This window comes from Trachinotus anak, unplaced genomic scaffold (genome assembly GCF_046630095.1).
Source record: "Trachinotus anak isolate AG129_WGS33_773 ecotype Australia unplaced genomic scaffold, CSIRO_AGI_Tana_v1 ptg000011l, whole genome shotgun sequence".
Classification (NCBI taxonomy): Eukaryota; Metazoa; Chordata; class Actinopteri; order Carangiformes; family Carangidae; genus Trachinotus; species Trachinotus anak.
The window spans coordinates 20,247,907-20,270,289 of NW_027273862.1; the positions used below are offsets into that span (position 1 = coordinate 20,247,907).

The 22,383-nt window shown below is 39.6% G+C and overlaps 1 long non-coding RNA gene across 2 annotated transcripts in view; it reads right to left on the reverse strand.

Moving 5' to 3' along the window:
- Window positions 1–10,276: 10,276 nt before the first annotated feature.
- Window positions 10,277–22,383, reverse strand: part of LOC139628164 (uncharacterized) — a 29,463-nt gene continuing 17,356 nt past the window's right edge. For both annotated transcript variants that reach the window (XR_011692705.1, XR_011692704.1), the window contains exons 4-7: window positions 20,733–20,835; window positions 19,303–19,371; window positions 16,490–16,608; window positions 10,277–12,157 (exon numbers count right to left, since the gene is read on the reverse strand). This is a non-coding gene — a long non-coding RNA (uncharacterized lncRNA). The remainder of the gene's footprint in view (window positions 12,158–16,489; window positions 16,609–19,302; window positions 19,372–20,732; window positions 20,836–22,383) is intronic.

Genomic DNA, 22,383 nt, shown 5'->3' on the forward strand with positions numbered 1-22,383 from the left:
ACTAAAACAGACAGATTGAATATTGGAATTGAATGATAATGGTTGCCTGTAAGCTGCTGCATGTGCACATGCAGTAAGCAACTGTTTGCCAACAAGTTAGCTAAATCAACTTATAAGAACATAAAATGTCAATGTTGTGTCCACAACGCTGCTCCCAAGTAGTACAAGTACAAGTACAAAAGTTGAGTCATACTCGTGTGTGGTATGAAATACAACAACAACAACAGGAGGCCAAATCTTCTGTCCAGACAGGGTTCACGGTGGTAGCTTTTATTTGACAGAAGTTTGGAGTAGCTTCTCTGACAAAAAAATGTTTGCATGACAGCTGAAGTGGAAACAAGTCATGTGTCTAGACACTGCGAGTGGCTCTGTAATACCTTATCTGCAGTCTCCTCATCCCTGTTAGGATGAGTGTTATTGCAGTCCCAATCTAATTAGACTATACACTAACATGATCACTGTACAGTTCAACTTCATTAGAGATAATCTCTGTGCAGGCAGTGCTGGACACAGCAGGCCAATTCCTCTGCCCTCTCTCCTGTCATTGATTGGTGCAGTGATTTGCAGCATATAATCCAATGCTCTGTGACAGGTTGTAACTGAGGTTAAAGATGGCAATTTAATTATGTGTCAGAGGTCACATTAAGGGCTGACCCTTGACCCATTGCCACAAGACTCTGCTGATTAGTGACAACCTTATGTTATTGATTAAACTAAGCAACATAACGGGCAAATACAAGTTAAGAATAACAGGTAATTGACACAGGATCATTATTTTTCTGACGGCTCTGAAATAGGAATTCAAGCATCCCTAGCACCCTATCATGCCCACCTATTACCAGTTGATTTCTGAGTACTGAACAAGGTAATAGTTTTTGCCACCACAGTACTTAACAGTATATAGTTTGGAAAAATACAGTTTTGCAATTTCTGTGTATTATTTACAAAACAGAATGCTTGGTAATTTGAATCTTTACTCTTTATCTGTTTGTCACGTATCAATCCATCAAACAACTCTCAAAGAAATGGATAAAACAACCTGTCATGAACCACTATCCTGAAATCCCAAAGCCAATGGAACTCTTATTTCACCACGTTAAAATATACTCTGATAAACAGAAACCCCATTCAATAGTTTGATAGAAATTTTCAATTTTAATTTAATATAACTGAATCAATAGAACATGTCATGACAGGGACCGTTTCCACACATTCAGAAAGCTGAGGAGGATACAATGTCTTTATTTGGTCCTCATGAAAACACACAAACAAAAAGCGAAACCACACTTTTAGGCTAAACCCTATTACTGTGGAATCACCACACTCAACATGGTGCATGATCAACTGTTTGCTCATGTCATGTTTAAGTCATGTTGTGCTTTTACATGTGAATCATTTGTGAATTTAGACATCTTAGAACTAATAAGAACCAAGCTACTGTAACATGAAAGGAATTTGGGGGAATATGATCACTACTGTCCTACAAAGGGAAAATGCATGAATCCGTTCTCATATCTATCCATTTAATTCAGCACTGCAGCACAATTCGGCTACAGCTGGCACCTGGTTAGCTTCGCTTAGCAAAAAGACTGACAACAAGGGGAAACAGCTAGCTTGGCTTTTAACCTGTACAAAATCCTGAGCTACAAATTCATAGTTTTATACATAATTAGATGCTCGTCTAATTGTTGGCCAGGAGCAGTAACTTGGTTCCAGGCCAAGAAAGTGTATGGCACACAAATCTATGAACTGTTGCTTTTACGCATCAGTTTATGGATTAAACAAACAAGATGTAATGTGTTCAAATGTAAACTGTAGAAGGCAAAATCAAACTGAGATGTTTCTCCAATTCCTAGTCCTTCAAGTTTACATTTCCTCAGATGTTTCCACCCCAGTAGATAAATGATGTAGGCCAACAGTGAAGCTTATAAATGTGACAACAAGTCAAATCATTATGTTCGGGACACAAGAAAAAAATGACTGAAAACTGAATCATGCCATGGAAATGTACATTCATGGCATGTCAATTTAATTTAGCAGACCAGACGCTTTGTTTTCCAATTAATCTAAATGATTTCTCATGTATATCAGTTTTTGTTTTTTGGGTAAAATTAATATGTCTCTGGCTTGTTTATGATGCTATGAATGAGTACAGAGTTGTTCTATTGTGTCATTAGGCTCCTGGGTACAAGCATGGCGAACATGTCTGCAGTAAGCCATATATGCAAATGATAGGGCAATTGTAGATATACAAATATGTACCCATGGTCCACGCGGCCTAATGGCCTCCCTCCCTCTGGCCAGCTCAATGGCTCATTTAGATATCTGCTTGGTTTATTATGTGAATAAGTTACGCCTGGCTTGTTACGACCCTCTAGGTTCCTGTTTCTGCTGTGTAGCTGAGATGTGTGGTGCTCAATTAGGCTGCCTGGCTGGCAGACTTAACCCTTTGTGCCAGACAAACAGTTTTTTCTCAGCCAAATGGTGTTGGTACAGTATGGGGGGTTCCAGGCAGGGATCAAAAGATCAATCCTAATACAGTGCTACCAAGCTGACCTCTCAGATGTAATAAAGGCGCCATCTTTCACCCTTGGGGCCTATTCAGAGCCTCCCACCCCATGAACAAACCTGGTATCTTTAAATTAGCTGACTTGCTTGCCCTGCAGGTAATTGCATTAGTTTATCAATGTTCAACACAATTTATTACTTACTCCAGCTGCAGCAAGATCCTGGTGTTAATGTCCTCTATGAGAAGACAGGAAAGCAAGGTCTTTGTGCTTGATCGTGTGTGTATGTTTGTGTGTGTCTCTTTGCAAATTAATAAAAGTAAACACAATGACACCAAGAAGTGAAATCACAGTTTTATTGCCAGTGGTAGGTTTTATACAGGTCTACTTAAGTCTTAAATGTATATATTTGAACCAAATTATAACCTTACATTTCACTATACGTGAGTGTACATCCATATCGCAGAATTCATGTAATTTATTGGTGACCTTACTGTTGCCTTTGAGCTGTCAGATTAACTGTTCCTTCTTCTTCTTGTATGTCTATCTCAGCCTTTCTCCACTCTGTGTCAGTGATCATTATAGCTCTAGCACTTGTTTTAAAACTTTATGTGACAGCAGACTTATTTGCCTTAATAGGTGCTTAAATCAGATTGTCTTTCATTACACTAAAAACAATATTACTGTCTGTACTTTTCAATGGAGTTCTCTGGCCAGAGGCTGCAGCGTGCCTCCCTCACATCTGTATGCATTATGGATCTGTCTGAGGTAATAAACAGACCCTGCTCTTATTCCTGCTTCCTGGTATCATTATTCCTTGCCCCTCAGATGGATTATAGCCCATTGTGCAACATGTAGATGAGTGGCGCTCCTCTGATTGCCTTATGGCCATCAGGCTTTGCATATTTACTGCCCATGAATCACGGTATGCAGAAAACCCATAGCAACATATTCTGATCCTCCTCCCTCCTCCACTTTTTACCCTCTACACTGTTTTACAGTTTCTCTCTGATTCAGTCTCTCATTGTCACTTCTTTAACTTCAGTTGCCTTTCTCTCACTACTTCCCCCTTCTCTACCACTGTTGTTTCATTGTCTGCCTTTCCCTATGCCTTGATCCTGCTCTTTGCATTCCCAGTTGCTTAATTAAAGCATATATTATTAATACTGCTATATCTTTGTCCATCCTTCTTCCCTGTTCATATGACTGCTACATTAAGTGTAAATTGTTTCGCTGTAATTCCCTTTTAATGTCTCTGTTATAATCAGTGTTTCTGGTGTGTGGAAGCTAGGGAGGAGAAAAAAGAGAGAGAGAGAGCGCGACTGAGATCATAGGCTTTTACTGTAACTCACTGTTTGATGTGTGGCTTGCATACTACGGGCCCCTTAATTAGACCTGTTTTACAAGTCAAATGTATATGGCGCCAATCTGCAAAATATGAGATTAATAAAAGAAAGATGTCAGATGTGGCTGGTGTGGTGTGTTGGCTGTCTCTGCTAAACCCCAGGGAAAGAGCGGCACACTCCACTGCTTACAGCCCTTTTTTTTTGATAACAGCTACCCATTGTCCTGTGAAAACCGAACATAACTGTGACTTAAAGACCCGCGGATCCAATTTGACATTTTGTAGCTGAGATTTGGTAATATTGTTCTTTGGATTTAACAGTAACCATATTTTGAAGGGTTACTTCACCACATTTAAAAAAGACACAAGAAATACAACAAACAAAGAAATATTCAAACATTTCTGTCCAGAAACAATGTCCCACATTCTCTCAATACTCCACGGACCATCAGTGCATTATCCAAGATAACTGACTTTTATGGATGGCAATATCGGCCTGTGTGTTGGTCCAACACTTTGGTCCAGACTGAAATATCTCAACAACTGGATGGACAGCCGTTATATTTTGTATGAACACTCATGGTACCCAGAGGATGAATCCTAAAGATTTGTGATCCTCTTTTCCTCTTGTGCCATCATTTGTGTTTACTGCTAATGACCAAATGTTAGCATGCTAACATGCTAAACTAAGACGTTGAACGTGGTTAACATTATATCTGTTAAACACATAAGGATGTTAGCATTATCAGTGTGAGCATCTTAGCATGCTGACATTAGCTTTTAGCTCAAGAGCTGATAGCATGGCGGTGGACTTTTAGTCTTGTTTAAATATATATTTTTTTAGAACTGTCAGCACCATAAGTTAAATTGTATTCACTTCTATTGTATCGGAGCTGTGGCAAAAATCTCAGAGGCATATCTCAAAACCTGGGCACACAAAGTTCTAAGAGCTAGAAAGGCTAAAGTCAGCGCAAATTGATACTTTTTTAGTAAATTGGGTGAACCGATCCATCTGAAGTTTTCCTCAAACCTTATTAAAGAGAGTTTTGCCAGTGAAGCACTGAATAGTATGTATTATTAGCTCATTAGATTTCTGACCCCTGTCAAAGGCACTGTTCTCTACCCTTTTCTAACCATCATGTCTAATGAAATGGTGTTGATGCTTTACCATTTATCAGTCACAGAGTGCTTGATCCAACTTTATTGATTCAAGAAGGCCAATTGACTGGGAGGGTGCTGTAAACCGGGCGATTTAAAACCTACATCCCTCATTGTCACATGATGGGTGCAGAATGAGATCGTAAGAGGCTGAACGACTGCTGCGGTAATAAATAAAGAGACGGAAATATAATCTGGCAGACAGACAGAGGTTGTCAATAGGACTGGCATCTCTGATGTCCTCAAAGTGATTATCAGAGCAGGGAGGATTGACTGTGGTACTGTACAAGTGTGGTAAGAGGACATTTCCTCCTCATGTCATGGGTTCTGTCTTTACTGAGACAGATGTTGTGCATGAGTAATGGTACAACTATTGTGTCACATAGAGGCCTGTCTGCTTCATGTAGCGGGTAGGTAACAGGAAAGAGTGTGAGGGACCGTTAATATCGTAAAACAGTGTTTAAATATTTTAATTTCATTTGTCAGAGGGGCCCCTCCCCTGCACTCCATTACCCTGACAACCATCCTTCATCAGCTGAATGAGTGCATTATTCATTAGCACTAATTATTTTCACATAACGTCTGCCCCGATATATTTAACCTCCACATTACACCCGAGATAATGGCCTTGTAAAATTGAATTGCGAGAAAGAAGTGGAGTTGGAAAGCTCATTTAAAGAACATAAGAGGGAGGAAAAAAGTGACGGAGGTGCAGGAGGGGTTTTTGAAGCAGCTGGAGCGGGGGGTTGACAGGAAGAGTGTTAAGCACTTTGGGACATGGAGCCCGAGAAGTGATGGGACATTTGTTCCTGTCTCATTTGCATGCTAAGAGAACAGCCCGGTGGTTCTCTGTTGGGTTGAAGAGATACCTAAATGCCCCATGGGCTAGAGGTGCCCTCCAGCCTCGGAGTTAAGACTAGCTCTCCCTGACCTGACACATGACCTCAACCATTTATATAAAAACACATGACCTGGTACAGCAGGAACAGAGATCCGACAGGCGAGTCTATGTCTCTTTCCCCTTGCTTTCCCAGACTCCATCTCTGTTATCCCCTTCTTTACCTCCTCTCTTCCTCTGTCTTCATCTCTGCTTGCACCTCAGTTCTCTCCTTCCTCCACTTCTTTTGCTTTTTAATCAGCTACTTACCTGCAGGAGCCCCACTGATGATTGAAATGGCGTTGAATCTCCCACTCAGGCTTCTGCTCATATTCCCCACTGGGAAGTATGAACGTTTTCCATACAGACAAACTTCAAAACAAATTGAGGAGCAAGGAAGGCTTCATTCCTGCTTTGCTTATTCATGAGATTGACATTCAGCAGCATGCAAAATTTAGACCCAAAGAGGGCTTGCTGCTCCACTTGCTTTATCCCTACTCTCTTCGGGGAAAGAGTTGTGACCCCATGCCAAAAGCTAAGCCAAACTCTCACCCATGCACAAATAAACAGACACACACATATGCATGCAGAAATAAACAACTGCACACACTCACATGACTTTCATGTACAAGTCAACAGCTGTGCACTCTGCTTTGATGAATCAATTAGTTTTTATCAAAATATATTTGGTAACACTTTAACTCAATACCATTTTTGCATTGATAAGCACTATTTAAAACATGGTTGATAATACACTATATTGAAACACCTCCTATAGGAATCCATATATGGAGGATGGTTTATTAAAAATAATGAATGACGGGGGCGGCCCAGTAGTCGAGTGGTTAGGGCGTGTACCATGTGAGCGCACGATGCTCTTAGCAGGCAGTCGCCGGTTCGACTCCCAACTGACCTGACTCTTTCCTGCATGTCATTCCCCTCTCTCTACCCCCTTTCCTGTCAGTGTCCACTGCTCTATACTAAAGGCACAAAAAAAGCCCCCCAAAAAAATGAAATTAAAAAATAATGAATGACAATATAGTAAAACACAGTTGTAATAACATAAAATATGTCTTACTGGGAGAAGTTAAAATTGATTGCAAATACTGCATCAATAATAATATAATCATGTCTTCATAACTGCTTGCCATGGCACAATAATGTATTGAAAAGTATTTATTAAATGTTTATTTAGTACTAAAAGGGGTGGAACGTTAAAGTGTTACCATGTTTTTTTCCCCAAATACATAAGAATGACAGCTGCATAGAGGTCACTGCACAAAGTTGACTCATTCATTTCATTACATTTTTTTTTTTTTCAGAAGTCAGTTGTTACATGTATATACTTTAATTTCCTGACAAGGGCTGCAACTGAAACTTATGACAATTTCCTGGCGTGCATGTCTTCAAATCAACTAATTCAATGAACTGACTCACCATTTGAGCATTATTTCTGACTTTAAATTCTTTATATTTCATAACATCTCAGTAGCACACTGTAAATCATAATATAGTAAAGTGTCTGTTTTTCCTCTGACATAAAAAATAAACTTTTTTTTCCTTTTTTTTTCGCTTTTGTTGTGCTTTCTTTTTTTGATTCCCTGAGTAATGTTGCAAACAGTGACCACGCTCCTCTTCAGGCTATGTGAGTGTGAATGTGAGTGTGCTGCTTTATATGCTTGATGCCGAGTAATTGCAGTTCATTTCAACTGGGAAAAAATATTATTCTCACGCCTTTCTGTGTTACGCCCAGAAGGCAGCGCTCTCTATGTGTAAAGTATCTGTCTCTCTGACATTTAGATTTGCCTTTTAAAGATGACATTTTTCAAAACTGGCATTTCTTCATATGTTTTCTAGAGGCGACAAAATTATTCTTTTACATCCCAGTCGTGAGTGTTCATGTAAGTGTGTAATTTGTCCAAGCTTAAGTTGTTTGGTTGTTTTGTTTTCCTTGTTAATGTTGTTATCATTTCATGATATGTACTAAAATTGTTATCACTGTCTGACACTGATATCAGTGTACCTGTTGGAACATTATCTTTACTCACATTTCTTAAAGAATCCATGCTTGTTTTAAGAAATGCTTCAATTTTGTGCTTCAAATCTAAATCACAGGTAAGACGATGCATGAGTTACCGTTTCTTGGCTGTGTTGGTGGTGGCTGAGGTTGGAAGGATCTGCAGAAAAAAACCCACAAAGTGCACATTTGTCACATTTGTTGTATGCGTGTGATTTATATACACAAATAAGCTATATGGAAACAGCTTGATAGGTGTGGATGGCACTTGATAGTTTTTGGGTGTCTGACTGAGGATTAATGGTGTACTGCGTGCACAGTTATCGCGCAGACATGCTCATCCTTGAATGACTGCTTTGAATCACTGGAGATTTCCAATTACTGCACTCTGGTGCCTCACAATGAACCTTTGCCCATTCTGCAAATGAGCATGCTATCCCTAAATAATTTCCTCAACAAAGATGGTGCTATGCATTATGAAATATTCAGAGCTCAATTTTCCTGCTCTATCAGACTTTGGAAAGATCCATAATTACATGATAATCCACAATGTAATTCATTTTGGGTACTTTGGGAATCTGAGTTCTCTTCATAGTGAAATATTAAATATGTTGGTGAAATGGCATGAAGCCTGTTTTGTGGCAGTTGTGATTGTTTTTAGGGGATTATTTATGACAATCTTATTTCGTTTTTTTTTTCTTTTTTCTTTTCACAATGCTGATATCTTCTGAGTAATTCAAAAAGTCAGGACTAATGAGATGCTGTAGCTAGACACTTGATATATTGGTGGTTATTGTCAGGCAGACTTACAATCATACAGTCCATAAAGGAACAGAGAGACAAGATTGAGAACAGTTATTACCAAAGTGCAGAACTACCTAGACACATAAACCTTCCTCATAAGTGGCTGTAATATTCGGAGAATGGCAGGTTTATGTTAAAAAGGCTAACAGCAGCCCATTACACTGTAATTTGAGTTATGGCATGGTAATAGAACAGCATTAGAAACCAAAAGGTGTGGGTTGGCGTTGGATTATGGCTTGCTGGCTAGAGATGTGAGGTTAAAGTTCAGTCAATTTGCAACTCTATGCTTAGAAGAGGCATGTGTCAGATATATTGGCATTTTAAAGGCAAATAGAAACGGGCCGTTGTAGACCGAAGGACATTTTCCCATCTGTGTGAACATACAGTAGTGGTCCGCAAATGAGGACAAGTATATTATCTGCATAAGAATTTACATTGAATTGTGTGCCATAAAGAGTGAGCATATGTGTTGCTACTGCAGCCATATACTTGTAGAAGTTTATAATGTATGATACAATTTAGACAGCACTATCTCACTGTAAGATATTTAAAGAAGTTGGCCGTAAAAAAAAAAATCCTTAGCCACTGGCTTTAAAACCAATAAAGTTCAATGGAGCTGCTGACATTTTTAGTACTGCATTATTGTAAGTCAGCCCTCCAACTGCATGTGTGTGTGTCTAGTTGATGAGGCAGAGAGTGTCAAAACAGCTGTCAGTCACTGCGACGGAGCGCTCAGCAAGATGACGTTAATGACGCTCTTGTTAAAATGGTAACAGTGCCAAGCTTAAAGGCCAAAGCTGTGACAGCAGAGGAGAACAGAGTCAGAGTGGAGCAGCGGGGTGGAGAGAAGTGTGGGAGGCTGCTGCAGTTCACAGATACACAACATGACACCAACTGAACAGGTGAGACATGTTACACTGACGTCGGTCTCTCTCTCTCTGTCTATAGTGCATATAAAAGCCATTCATCCCTCTTAAGTGTTTTCATGTTTTATGGTTTTACAACACAGTATCAAAGTGGATTTAATGTGTCCTCTTTGGCACTGATCAGCCAAAACAGACCTCTAATGCCAAAATGAAAACAATTCTCTTAAAAGTGGTCTAAATCAATTACAAAATTTGATTTTTATATTTAATATAAAATACGACATTCATTTCTGAATAAGTATTTACCCCCTTTAATAAGACAGAGTAAGTTGGGATCATGTGTGTGAAGTCAAGGGGTTTCAGTTGATTGTAGGGCTTCTCTGCAGCAGGCAGGGGGTACAATAAAGCAAGGTGCAGCAAAATACAGGGAAATCATGGAGGAAACGCTGATGAAGTCTGCAAGAAACCTGCAGCTTGTTTTTCAGATAGAAGCCCAAGCATAAAGCAAAAGCTACACAAGAATGACTTAAACCTGTAAGAACTGTTTATTTTGTCAACTTATGGCACTAGCTGTTCACACTGACAGACTATTGCCTTTTATACGGACATGGCAAACCTGTTAGCAAGCAGTTGCTTATTTACACATCCAGCAGTTATGGAGCAACATTATCGTCATTGGAGTCATGTTTGTGTCCACCTTGAGAATGTAAGTCCAATATTCACTCTATTTTAGCTATGTTTTTGTCCTGAGGGCAAAATCTGACTCTTGACTTGCTAATTGTGTTCACCAGTAAGTTGCTGTGTCTGTCTGCTATTTGGTGCTGAGCAGGAAAAAACAAAGCTGTGGTGAACAGTAAAGCTGGGACTCACTATAAAGCTCTGTAAAGCTGGTGGTAGCAGCAGATTAGGGTGATAATTCTCATCTCATAGGTTCATCACTACAAGTGACCCCTTTCACATTGTCGTTTGATGCATCATATCACATCATGCGTTCATAAAAATGGTGATTATAGCTGCTTTAAAACAAAAGTGGTACTGTCATGGAGTGGCTGAGTCAAAGCCTAGATCTCAATCCAAATCAAGAATTTGTGGCTGAACTTGAAGAAGACCATTCATTCACAATTAACCTGCAACTTGACAGAGCCTGAGCAGTTTTTGCAAAGAAGAATGCAGAGTGTCCAGATGACAGTTGATTGACACCTGTCCACACAGTCATGGCTGAAATCGCAGGCAAGGCTGCATCTACTAAATACTGACTTAGAGGTCGTGAAACAAGTACTTTGTATTTTATACTTGTTGTTAATTTAGATCACGGTGTAGAACTCCGCTTTCACTTTGACATAAAGGGCCTTTTCCTGTTGATCGGTGGCAGAAAAGCCACATTAAATCCACTTTGATTCAACATCTATACATCTATTATGCATCTATCAATTACAGGAAATGGACAGATGTGCGGAAATACATCAGGACGGAAGGATATAGGGAGATGCAGCCAGTTTCCAGTGGATTCTGCACCTCAGTCTGTTGTTAACAACATTCATCATTTCCCCCTCGAAAAAAAAAAAGACATTTTTGTCAGTGTAATCAAACCCTGATGTCCCTCATTTTCTCAGCACCATTTTGTGATGAATTCCCATCTGCAAAGTATTTCCGAATACTTTGCCCAAGGAGGTGTAATTTAAATAATATCAGTCACCGTGCTGCTGCCAGAATAAGAATTATGTCCACACTAATATCTCATCTGACACGCAGCAGAGGAAAGACTTTCCTCCTGAATAACAAAAGTGCAATAATTCACCCAACGTTATTATCAACCTAATTATAATGGGAAATATAGTTGAGTTCCTTTTTCCTGCTTGAGTTCAGAACAAATTAGCAAAATGATCAGTTATGTTAATCTCGTTCAAGATGGTTGACTATCATTCACATGAAGACAACAACAGAGATGTTTAATGGGTAAAATGAGGCCACAAACTAAAAAACACACTCAACAATGCCTTCTCCCTGGTCTCGTTTAAAGGTCACACGAACCATATAAGTATTAAACATTCATATCAAATTTACCATAGTATGCAAACTAACCACACACCAAGAATCATTGCATTTTCCAGACATATTTTTATAATTATATTGCTATAACAAATTTAATGAGAGCAATCACCACCGAACATTCTTGCCTCCAAGGAAGCAGAGGTCCCAGTCAGTCACAGAGCTACTTCTTGGTCATTCTCTATTAATTTGCAGAGCGTGTTCTCCGAGTGTCAGGGTCTTGGCAGTGTCATTCCCCAATGACTCCTACCTCCAAGCCCGCTGCACGAGGGGGGCCCTAATTAGACTCTCATGTGTATTTAATGGACTTGCTGCCTTTGGTCCTGTGAGAGAGAGCGCCTGATACTACAACCTCTGTGTGAAGGTCCCTGCGCACAGGGAGAGGGACGTTGGAATGGCACCTGACATGATACGTGTTGGTGTGTGTGTGTGTGTTTGTGTGTGCTGAACAGGGCCCAAACCTAAAGGCAAACTCCAATTTTCAATGGCGTTTCTCTGGTTTTGTCCATTATTGGATCCCGCGCCTTTTTGAATCTGTGAAGTACACACACAAATAAAACAAACCTTTCATTGTCATCCTTCTTTCTTCCATGCACACATTTTTCACCATTGTGTTGCAATTGTCTTGACTTCTTCAATATCTGTGTCCCTCACAGCTGTATTCATGAAAATGATAATAACAATAATTGTAAAAACAATCAATTTTGTACCTGAAATATATATATTTTTTTCTATCTCTTTCTTTGCTTATATAACTTATCAAAACCCAATATGTAAAAACTATTTAAGTGGTAACCCTTTGCTTTGCTGAACTTTCTGAGCTTTCAAATTTGAGAAAGGCGACAAAATACGAATTACCAAAAGACTTGTTGTAATAGCAAATGAGAGCATATTTATTGTTTATGCTAAATAGACATATAAACAAATATAGATTTCTTCCGTCAAGAAGTCATTCACAGAAAAAGAAATGTACAGTATGTTATCCTACAAGGTGACTTCAGGGTCAGTTAGACCCCAGAACCTTCTAAAGTTCTAAAAGTCCAAAAGCAGAAATCCAAAACAACTTATTTGGGATTTGAGGAGGGCAGTGCTGCGTATAAAGCACTACCATCAATCAAAAATATGGGGCATATGAAAATATGCATATGGTGTATCTAACCATGTTTTACAGTTGATGCCTCTGAGACTCCCAACCCCAACAAGAAGCTGTGGATCATAACATACTTCTGAAATATGTCATCAGTTTAAAATCATGTTTATAAGTAATTCCCAAAAAAACATAGTTAAAGTCATTGAGTATCAAGGTGGTAAAACAATGCTGAGTCTGTTTTTGAGATGTCGGTGAGGGCCAGGGTTCTCGAGGACCACAAACTGAAGATTAGCATTAAAGGGTCAGTTCACCCAAATTATGAAAACAACATATTCTCTCAGGAATCCATCGTAGCTTCTAGCAATGCAGATAGTTTTGGTTTTATTTTCTCATTTACACCATGTTATTCTCAAAACAAGATGTCAACAGTTTTCATAGGGACAACTTCTTCAGGAGCACTTAGTTACAATGAAAACTGCTGCCGTCTGTGTTTATACCAAGAGATGTTGCTATTAAATTTTTTTACAGCGTAGTTTTTCAGTGCTTTGAGCAGCATAATTGAAATTGAATTCACTCAAAGACGTACTGTATGTCTCTAAATCGGTACAAATAAAACCAAAACAATATGCATGGCTTTGCACATGGATGCAATTTTTTTTTTTTTTTTTTTGACTGTCTCAATAAAATGCACAGAGACATCTGCCCCAAAAATTCTCTGCAACACTGTCACATTTTCGATTTTGTACTTGGATGAGCGGCTGCTAAACTCTCACCCATTTGAATGTTTTCACTCGCCGAGTGGCCTGTTCTAATGAGGACAGACATCTGGACCAATCTCACAACATGAGGCTGTGATGAATGTGACCCCTGTGGTCAGCCCTTGCCCCCAAACCCACCAGGACACATAAAGCAGTAGCATAGCCCCTGTTAAAGGGCTGCATGGAAACATAAATCAGTCCTGGCGCTTCGTAACTGTCCAATTTGCATGGCCCCTACACAAAGAGGCTAATGATGTTTTACAAGACAAACACGCACAATAACACAAACATGCATGCAGGTAGATGAAAAGGTGGAGCTTAATAAGCGTTGTGCACATTTTTGTTTTTTGCGGACAGTGCACAATTTGCTTTCGTGTGCACATGAATACAATTTGAGCATGTCTGATGAGATTGTTTTGATGACGCTAAACTCTGAAATTACAAAAAACACCACTTGTGGAAGAAAACAGATCGATCGACCAACAGCAAGATGAAATCTTTGAGAGAAAAGCACAAAATTTTCAAAAGTGAGAAAAGAAAATGCAAAGACGGAGAAAATAGAGGAGGAGTGAGACTGCCGATGGGAAAAGGCAAGATGAAGAGAGTGGTGAAATGGGAGTCTGGGTAGTTTTATCTGGTGGGCAGGGAGACGGTGGCGGGAGGATCTGTCTCTGTTAGAGAGAACACGGCCATGTTATTAAAGCCATTTATCACTGGCTGAATATTCTCCCTTTAATAGGCTCTGTCGTTAATTACCCAACTTTGTCAAGATAGGGAGTCAGGGGCTCTCTGTTTTCTCGGCCCATACACAGAGAGACTCACAAGTACACCCGCACACACACAGGCACACACACACCTGAACACATCAGCAGGTGATGGGACACATTTTCACAGATACAGAGACAGAGACAGGAACAGGCACACACACACACACACACACACACACACACACACACACACACACACACACACACACACACAGGTGCACATCAAAAGAAGCATGTTCTTCTTTCCTTTTTCTGCATCTGTTGTTTCCAAAAGACAAGAATTCACCTGCAATTTCAGCAACACCTGCACAATCTAATGCAACCCAATACAACAGCCCTGCAGGAAATGTGAAGCTTATCACGTTCAGGTTTTGCAAAGGCTGTCAGGGAGGTGTTGATTCAACTCTGTTGTAATTTTTAAAGCTTTTATTAGATTGCATTAAATTGCAGATTAGATTCCAAACTGTCCTTACTCCCCCTTGAACTGTCAACAGAAGGGCTCAAACAATTAGTCGATGAAGTGATTATTTGACCAGCACAAAATTAATAATTTTTTTTAAATTGAAAAATGCTAAAACTGAACTGGTTTTAGTGTCAAAAATATGAGTAATTGTTGGTTTTCTTACTCTTGTACATTGTATAATATATAGCATATCTATATTATACGTCATTATATTTACTTTCCAGCTTTAACTGCTATTTACTTTTTACTTTTTACTATACAAATAAATTAAACTGCAAGCAGGATAAAAACTAACTAAACAAAACTCCATCTGAACAAACCGTAAAACGCTACATAGACATCAATGCATTAGTGATAATAATCCCCTAATATAGTGTAATATACTTTATACAATAATAGTTTAGTACACACTGGTGCATATTTTTGTGTATTATGAGAACTTTTAGTTGTAACCTAGTGTTGCTATATTCCAGTATTAGATAACAGAGGTCTTCTGTGATAGTAAAGTGAATATTGTTGGGTTTTAAACTGTTGTTTGGACAAAATAGACATCTGAGGATGTCTCTCTGGGCTCTGGGAAACTGTAAAGGGCAATTTATAGGCCAGACCACTAATCTGTTGATTAAGAAAATTAGCAATGGATGAATCCATAATTAAAATAGTTAATTAGTTGCAGATAAAGAGGTTTAACCACCTCTGCTTTATCTACATGAGTCTACGCATATCACTCAATTCATGCAGGCACCACACCTGCAGGACGCATTATTGCCTCTACAGTAACTCTACTACAACAATAGCAAAGAGTTAGTCCAGTTTTTACATGTGTTCAGGCAGTTTAATCATCAGGACTTCACTTATGTTGAGCTAACTGCGTCAGCTGCCCCGTGTAGTCTATAGGATCCCAACCTCCTCCTTCTCCTCCTCCTCCCCTTTCTCTCCTTTATCCCTAATCAGACTCTTTTGTGATCCTTTTATAATTAGGCACTTAACTAGTGGGCAGAATGGGGCTGCGGCTGTAAAGCATTTACAAGGGTACTCGACAGGACACGCCAGCACCTTTTGTTTAGCAATTAGTTTGTCTGTGAAAGGGACAAGACAAATAGGCTGTGAGAGCATCTGGTGGCCTTGTAGCTGTTAGTGCCTGCGAGAGATGAGAAGAACAAAAAAGAGGCAGAGAAGGAGGAAGAAAGAGGTTCAGAGCTTATCAGCAACAATAAAGATCGTACCACAAGGATTTGCTACAAGGGCTGTAAAGTTTACAGTCTGAGGAAACTGATCTGGAAATGAATAAAGCAGCTCTGACAAATATGATGATAAGAGACTCAGAGAGGGCTGTGTAATAGGGACCTATTTTTCGCACTCTACTGATTAAGAACTGGCTAAGTGTCTGTAGAGATTCCCATGTGTACAATGCAGCACAGGCAGAGTTTAGTATGCATCCCAGTAGGGTTTCCTTTAGTACCCAGCCATTTACATTGTAGTTATCCGAAGATAGAAGCAATGCAAGGCAGCGTGACAACCACTCCATTGATCCCTTTGGCCTGATTAGCTCACCAGTGTACCGTCACAGCAAACTCATCAGATACATTGATCATGAAATACTTTTTATTACTCCCCCAGGCAATAATAAGATAATTCTCAAGTCAAATTACTAGTTAGATACCAGCTGAGACGTGATGCCAGAAATACAGTAATGACAACAAACTGCCATTTAATTTTCTGAAGTGTTGCCATAATTTCTGTAAACCCAGTTTTGTCAGACAGAGTGATAAGACAGGTGTAACTCACTTCCTTTATCCTGCGTTCATTACACTTTCTGCTACTTTCAGTTTTGTCCAGAAGAGGTTGCTGTATTCCCTGCATACAACAGGAGGCGGATGATCATGACAGATCCCAAACACTTGTCTCTATGAGATAAGAGAGGGAATGACAAGGAAAAGCAGCGTGTAAAATCACTGGAAGTGAAGATCTGTTGCAAATAGCTTCTCTGCTCAATGTACTCAGACGAAACAGTTTACACACATTAAAAATGTCCAAATAAAACAGCAAATAAAACACTGCAAACCACAATGTGTTGGAATATATGTAGTGTAAATGCTGTATTTGTGGTGGCTGGGCAACAAATTTCCTCCTTAAAAAGAAAAAAAAAAAAAGGATCCAGATGATCCTGTCAGCATACTGCCCCTCAACACTGCACACCCTCTAATTGATTATAGATGTAATTTTCATCATTGACAGTAGGGGGCAGGATCCATACATTGATTAGACTTCCATTATGTGCAAGCCAAGTAATTGTGCTGTGATGGCTATTAATGCACAGTTAACACAATTACACAGCATTGGAGAATAATGTTTTTTCTTTCCCCTGTTGACTCACACATGTTTATTTAGTTTCAAGAAACTGCTCTTGACTGTGCAGTTCATGACTGTTGAAAGGAGATTCAAAGGAAAAAAAGAGCCCGGTTCATATCTTCAAAGTTAAATCTTCCGTAGCCCATTTACACCAATATCTAAACAAGCCCCACGACAGATTCTGAACAGCTGTGAGAGATATGAGCCTCTCTCTGATACCTGTGCTCCCGTGACGCTGGTGATCAAACGTTGTGATAGCATAACATCCCTTCCTGTCTGTCACACCCTCAGGCTAAAACATCAGCAGAGCGCCTTGCAGCTGGCAAATGTTCTCATGACAAAGTTAAAATGGCTCGATTAATATCTGACTACTCTGCTTTTTTTTTTTTTTTTTTTTTTGTCACTTATCCATGTCTCTGCTTTCTGCTGCTTATCTGTCGTGTGATTTCTGCCTGACACATCCATCCTGGTAATGTGACTGTATCAGCAGACAAGAGGTTCAACCAGTGGGAAGATCTGATTCAGAGGAACTGAAGAATCCCTCTCTGGTTGTTTGACGAGTGCAGTTTGTGCTTGTGATGCTTTGCACAACATTGCTCATGTGCTTTGATGGCTGATTTGTATCCAGATTTAAAGGCATTCGTTCTAGAAAAATCATGTTGTCAGTAAAATGATTTGATTTGTGAGTTTGAACTTTATAACACTATAGCAGAATAATCTAAATATAGTAGATGTTTGATATTTGTCATCACAATCTGATAAATGGCAGCAATAAGGTAAAACCTCAGTCTTGGCTTACACATGAATTTTATTTGACCTCTTTGAGTTATGTCTCTTTAAAAAAAAGCAATATCAGCTTGTGAGCCTTAGTATATGGTGCTGTTTACTTTGAATATTTTCAACAAAGGGATACATTCACAAGCAAATAGCAATCACTATAGTAATGTCTAAAAAACAAACATAATTTGGTGTGGCAGAATGTGTTTTTGATTCTGTGCTATCCCATCCATCATCTCGGAACTCTCTCACTCCTCCAACAGGCCGGGAGCCACTGCCCCTTGACGGTGTCCACTTATGCCATGAAGAGAAAGTCCCATCAGTGGTGTCTCTCCTGCTCGACAGTTAATGTCTCATCCATCCATCAGCTTTTAACAAGGCCTCACGCATGGTGGTGTGTAACTTAAAAGCCTGGCTAGTCAGACCTAATTAGCCAACGCCTAATCAGACAAGTCCCCACGCAAGGCCACAAAGTGGATTGTAGGGAGCAGTAAAGACCGTCTCGGTGGTTGAGGAACACAAGGACTTCCTAACAGATGAGGTCCCCATCTGTGCTGCACTCACAGCAGCAAGTGCAAAAACCTGAACAAGATGAAAAAAAATGCTTGATGGTCTGATGGCGTGTGAGCTCATTCAGCTACAAATAAGACTTACATACATATAAAGGACCAAACTACCTTTTATTCTTCAAACAATCTCCTCTTTCTAAATGTCTGTGTTCCTCATGTGTCTCTGCTTCCACATCTGTTCAGTAGCCCCCTTGTTAATCATTTCTGTAGTGTAGCCTTTTTACTGGACCTCCGAGACCCAAACCCTGGTGTACCTGTTTGGGGTTTGATTAACACAGCATTTTAGCACACACTATTCAAACCCAATGGAGGGAGCTTAAAAGGGTTGCACGCTGAAGCTAATGTAGCCTGTGGTACAGGACAGATGGGGAAGTGATAAATGGGGAAGAGGGATGGTTGTGAGTCAATTCTTGTTGGCGTCATTGTGCAAAAAACTGGTCTGACATGGAGCTGCTGAGATGGAGACGGGTTCTTTGAGGCGGCGTTTTTCGGGGCAGTGTAATCTAAGAGGAGAGGAGAGCTCTTCAGAGGACAGGAGAGGACAGGACGCCAGATAGGAGAGGACGAGACAGGAGGAGGCAGAACAGCAGTACAGCAATGTCTCCTCACTCTGTCAGTCCCTGCACACTGAAATATTGAAAACCCTTTGTTTTGCCTAGTTAAACATGCACTGATGTGACACAAACTGTGAACAATGCCATTTCACACGCATGGGAATCCTCTCCTTTTATTATTCATGATGGAGTGATGACTGTAGCCATGTCCCACAGTTTACAGGTATACATACATTAGAAATCATTTAGCTCAGGATACATATAACAGTGTAAAAGGATTGTGTGTGTTGTTCTTGTCAATTATAATAATTTCAAACTGTACTTTCAGGAACAAATGAGCAAAAATTACCCGTTTTGTCTCCCTCAGTCAGCCAGATGAAAGATGGGATTGTTGACCTGTCTGCTTATCTGTACCACCCTGTGAGCAAACAGAGAAATCACTGAAATGGAAAAGTTGAAAAAAGCTGACTTTAAAGTCCATTATTACTTTTTTTTTTTTTTTTTTTTTTTACCAACAGTGGCACATTTACTTTGTGAGAAGGGACAACACTGTGTGTAATGTGAAACTCAGTTAGATGCAAGTTCAGATGTTTTTTGAGCTTATAGGTCACTCTCCAGTTCTCGTTGGACCAGGAGTCAGTTTCACAAAAGTAGTTTAAAGAAAAATCTTGAAAGGTTATTTGAGGAGAAGAGGAAGAAGAAGTCCTAAGAAGTTATTACAGAGGTTCCCAAATGCAATTATCTAAAGTCTCTAAAGACCCCCATTCCTCAGCTACAACCCGCTGATGCTCTGTCCAGAGAGCAGCACTTTTAAGGAGAATTATTTAAGCTGGCTTTATTTATGTTTGCTTCAACAGGCACCGGACTATAGAAGAAGGCAATGAAGCTGGTCACTGCCTTGAAGCTAAAGGACCATAAGTATAAGTACTTAGTTTGCTAACTTCTTTCCATGAGACATGAGACAAAAGTAATCAGTAACAAACAAGCTGACCTTTTCAATATGTTAGCAAACATTTGGAGCTTGAGCAACAAATCAGCTTAGCCAGTATAATGGCTGATATTAGCATACTGCACAAACAGTATATTAGTGTATATGTCAGGCTAATATGTAACATCAGATCAGATTTTTAAAGAACTCTCACCAAGAAAAATGATGGAGGTAGTATTATAGTATAGTGTTATATATATGTATATATAACAAGTGTCATATATACACATATATACATACATAAATTATTATATATGTTAATTCTTTTTTAAGGGGAGGGCATAGATATTTATTACATCTTATGATACTAAGATAATTAAGTATATTATAGTATGTATAATATTATATATGTTATTATATAGTAATATTGTTAAATGTCTGCTAAAATTACTAAAAGGAGTCCACTGTATCAGTTTTGAGGAGTTTGGTCTTTTTTAATGAAAAAGACCCTCACACTGTTAATTTTTTTGTACATTGTGTCTTCATCAGGTACTTAACTGTACTTAAGTAAAAACTTCATCAAGAAAACAATTCTTTAAAAAACAGATGGCACAATTTTGATGAACGGATACCTCTCTAAGAACAAAATAAAATAAAAAAACTTTTGGAAATACTTTATCTAATTTTGTGAGTCTGGCCCCAGATCCAGGCAGCCTCTCTCGATTATCGACTGCCCTGTTGGTTCTTATTCATGTCCTCAAACACATATTGAAGAAGAGCGTATGTGGGTCCTGAGATTCACTGTCTGTTACAGTGAATACAACATGAACACAGAGGAAGTCACCACTCACCTGTGAAATAGATAATGTCACACCTCAAGCGAAGAGAGAGAATCCCTCCATGACTGGCTCAGGTCTTGGCCGGGCTAAATCCAGTCTGCTGGATACCTGAACCCTAAAGACATGGAGACAGGGACTCACAGCAAATACACAGTGATCATCCTACAGCATGAAACACTATTCTGAAGGACCGACACACACACAGTCTAACACACAGAATGCCTGGTATGTTGTGAGCATGAATTATACATCTCTCTGGAGGATTTGCTCTTTTTGCTTTCTCTCTTACTCCCTTTTTCTTACCTTCTTTTTTTTATTTTTCCTCTTTGTGAAAACCAACAACAATGAGGATTAAACTAATACAAGAAAGAAAAGCTGCGTTTTTACCATCAAACCACTTGATCAGTCAGGAGAAAAGGTTTTAAATGCTCTACATCAAAGACATACGAGCAGGTGTAACAACAGTTTGATGAATGCGATTCTCAGTCTGTCATGGATACCTCTATGCCTACGCCTGCATTAACTTTCTTTCTGTGTCTGCATGTGTAAATGCAAGCAAAACCTATTTTTTGTCATTCACGTGAAAAGTGAATCCGTCTAAAGAACTCCAGTGAAGCAGAAGTCTTATTTTGGAGCTGTTACTGTATGTTGTGGCAAAAAAAGAACCAATACATATCTGTAAAAGGTTCATGGTGAAATGCTCTAAGTCACTCGTGATGAATAAATTATTTCATCATCACCGTGGGGAACCTAATTTCTACTGACATTCAACGAACATGTTTTCAGAGGACGTGGAGGTATGGGTCAGCAAATTAAACTGTAGCAGTACACATTCTGTGTGCGTGTGTGCGTTCACATGCATGTGTCGTGTGTGTGTGTGTGTGTGTGTGTGTGTGTGTATGTGTGACTGTCTCGGCTAAAACAAACCCTACATACAACAGCCCAGGGACACTCCAACCATAATTGTGCAGGTGGCATTTTAGAAATACTCACACAACAGGGGTCAATTTCTCTTCAGGTCACTGAGAATGACATCATCAAACTACTATTAACTCTGCAAACAATCCTAGCCCTGCTGCATCTGTATTGACAATAGATTCCTTCAAAACAAACAGCAGGCTCTGGGCTTTGCCCTCAATCTAAAACCATAACCTCAGAGTGAATAACACAGAAATGTCCATCTGGGCAGGAAGGGCCGACACTGAAGAGACGAGGACTAAAAATGACATGGCAAACAAATCTGAGCAACCACTTCCCCCTCACCTCCAGCCCTCCTTGTTCTCGCTTGTAGGCACTCGCTCTTGTTCTCTAACTGTCTGCCAGTATCTCTCTCTCTCTCTTTCTGACACACACACACACACAGACACACACAGCCACTTCTATCTGCCTCCAATGCTGGGACAAACCATGTTCCCTTTTTTTTCACTTATTCAGACATACTGTATCTCACCTGATTAACCTGTCAACTGGATGTTTCAGTTTTACACCATCCCTTGTGAATATGACCTATTCAGAATGTCCTTGTTTTAACACGTGAGCCCCACAGTGGTCGGTGAGCCCACGAGGGCAAGGTGTGTATTGACATACAAATGTGAGGAAAAGCATCCAGATGCAGTCCACTGTTTTCTGTAATAATAGCTAGCAGCCCTGCCACTTAATAATT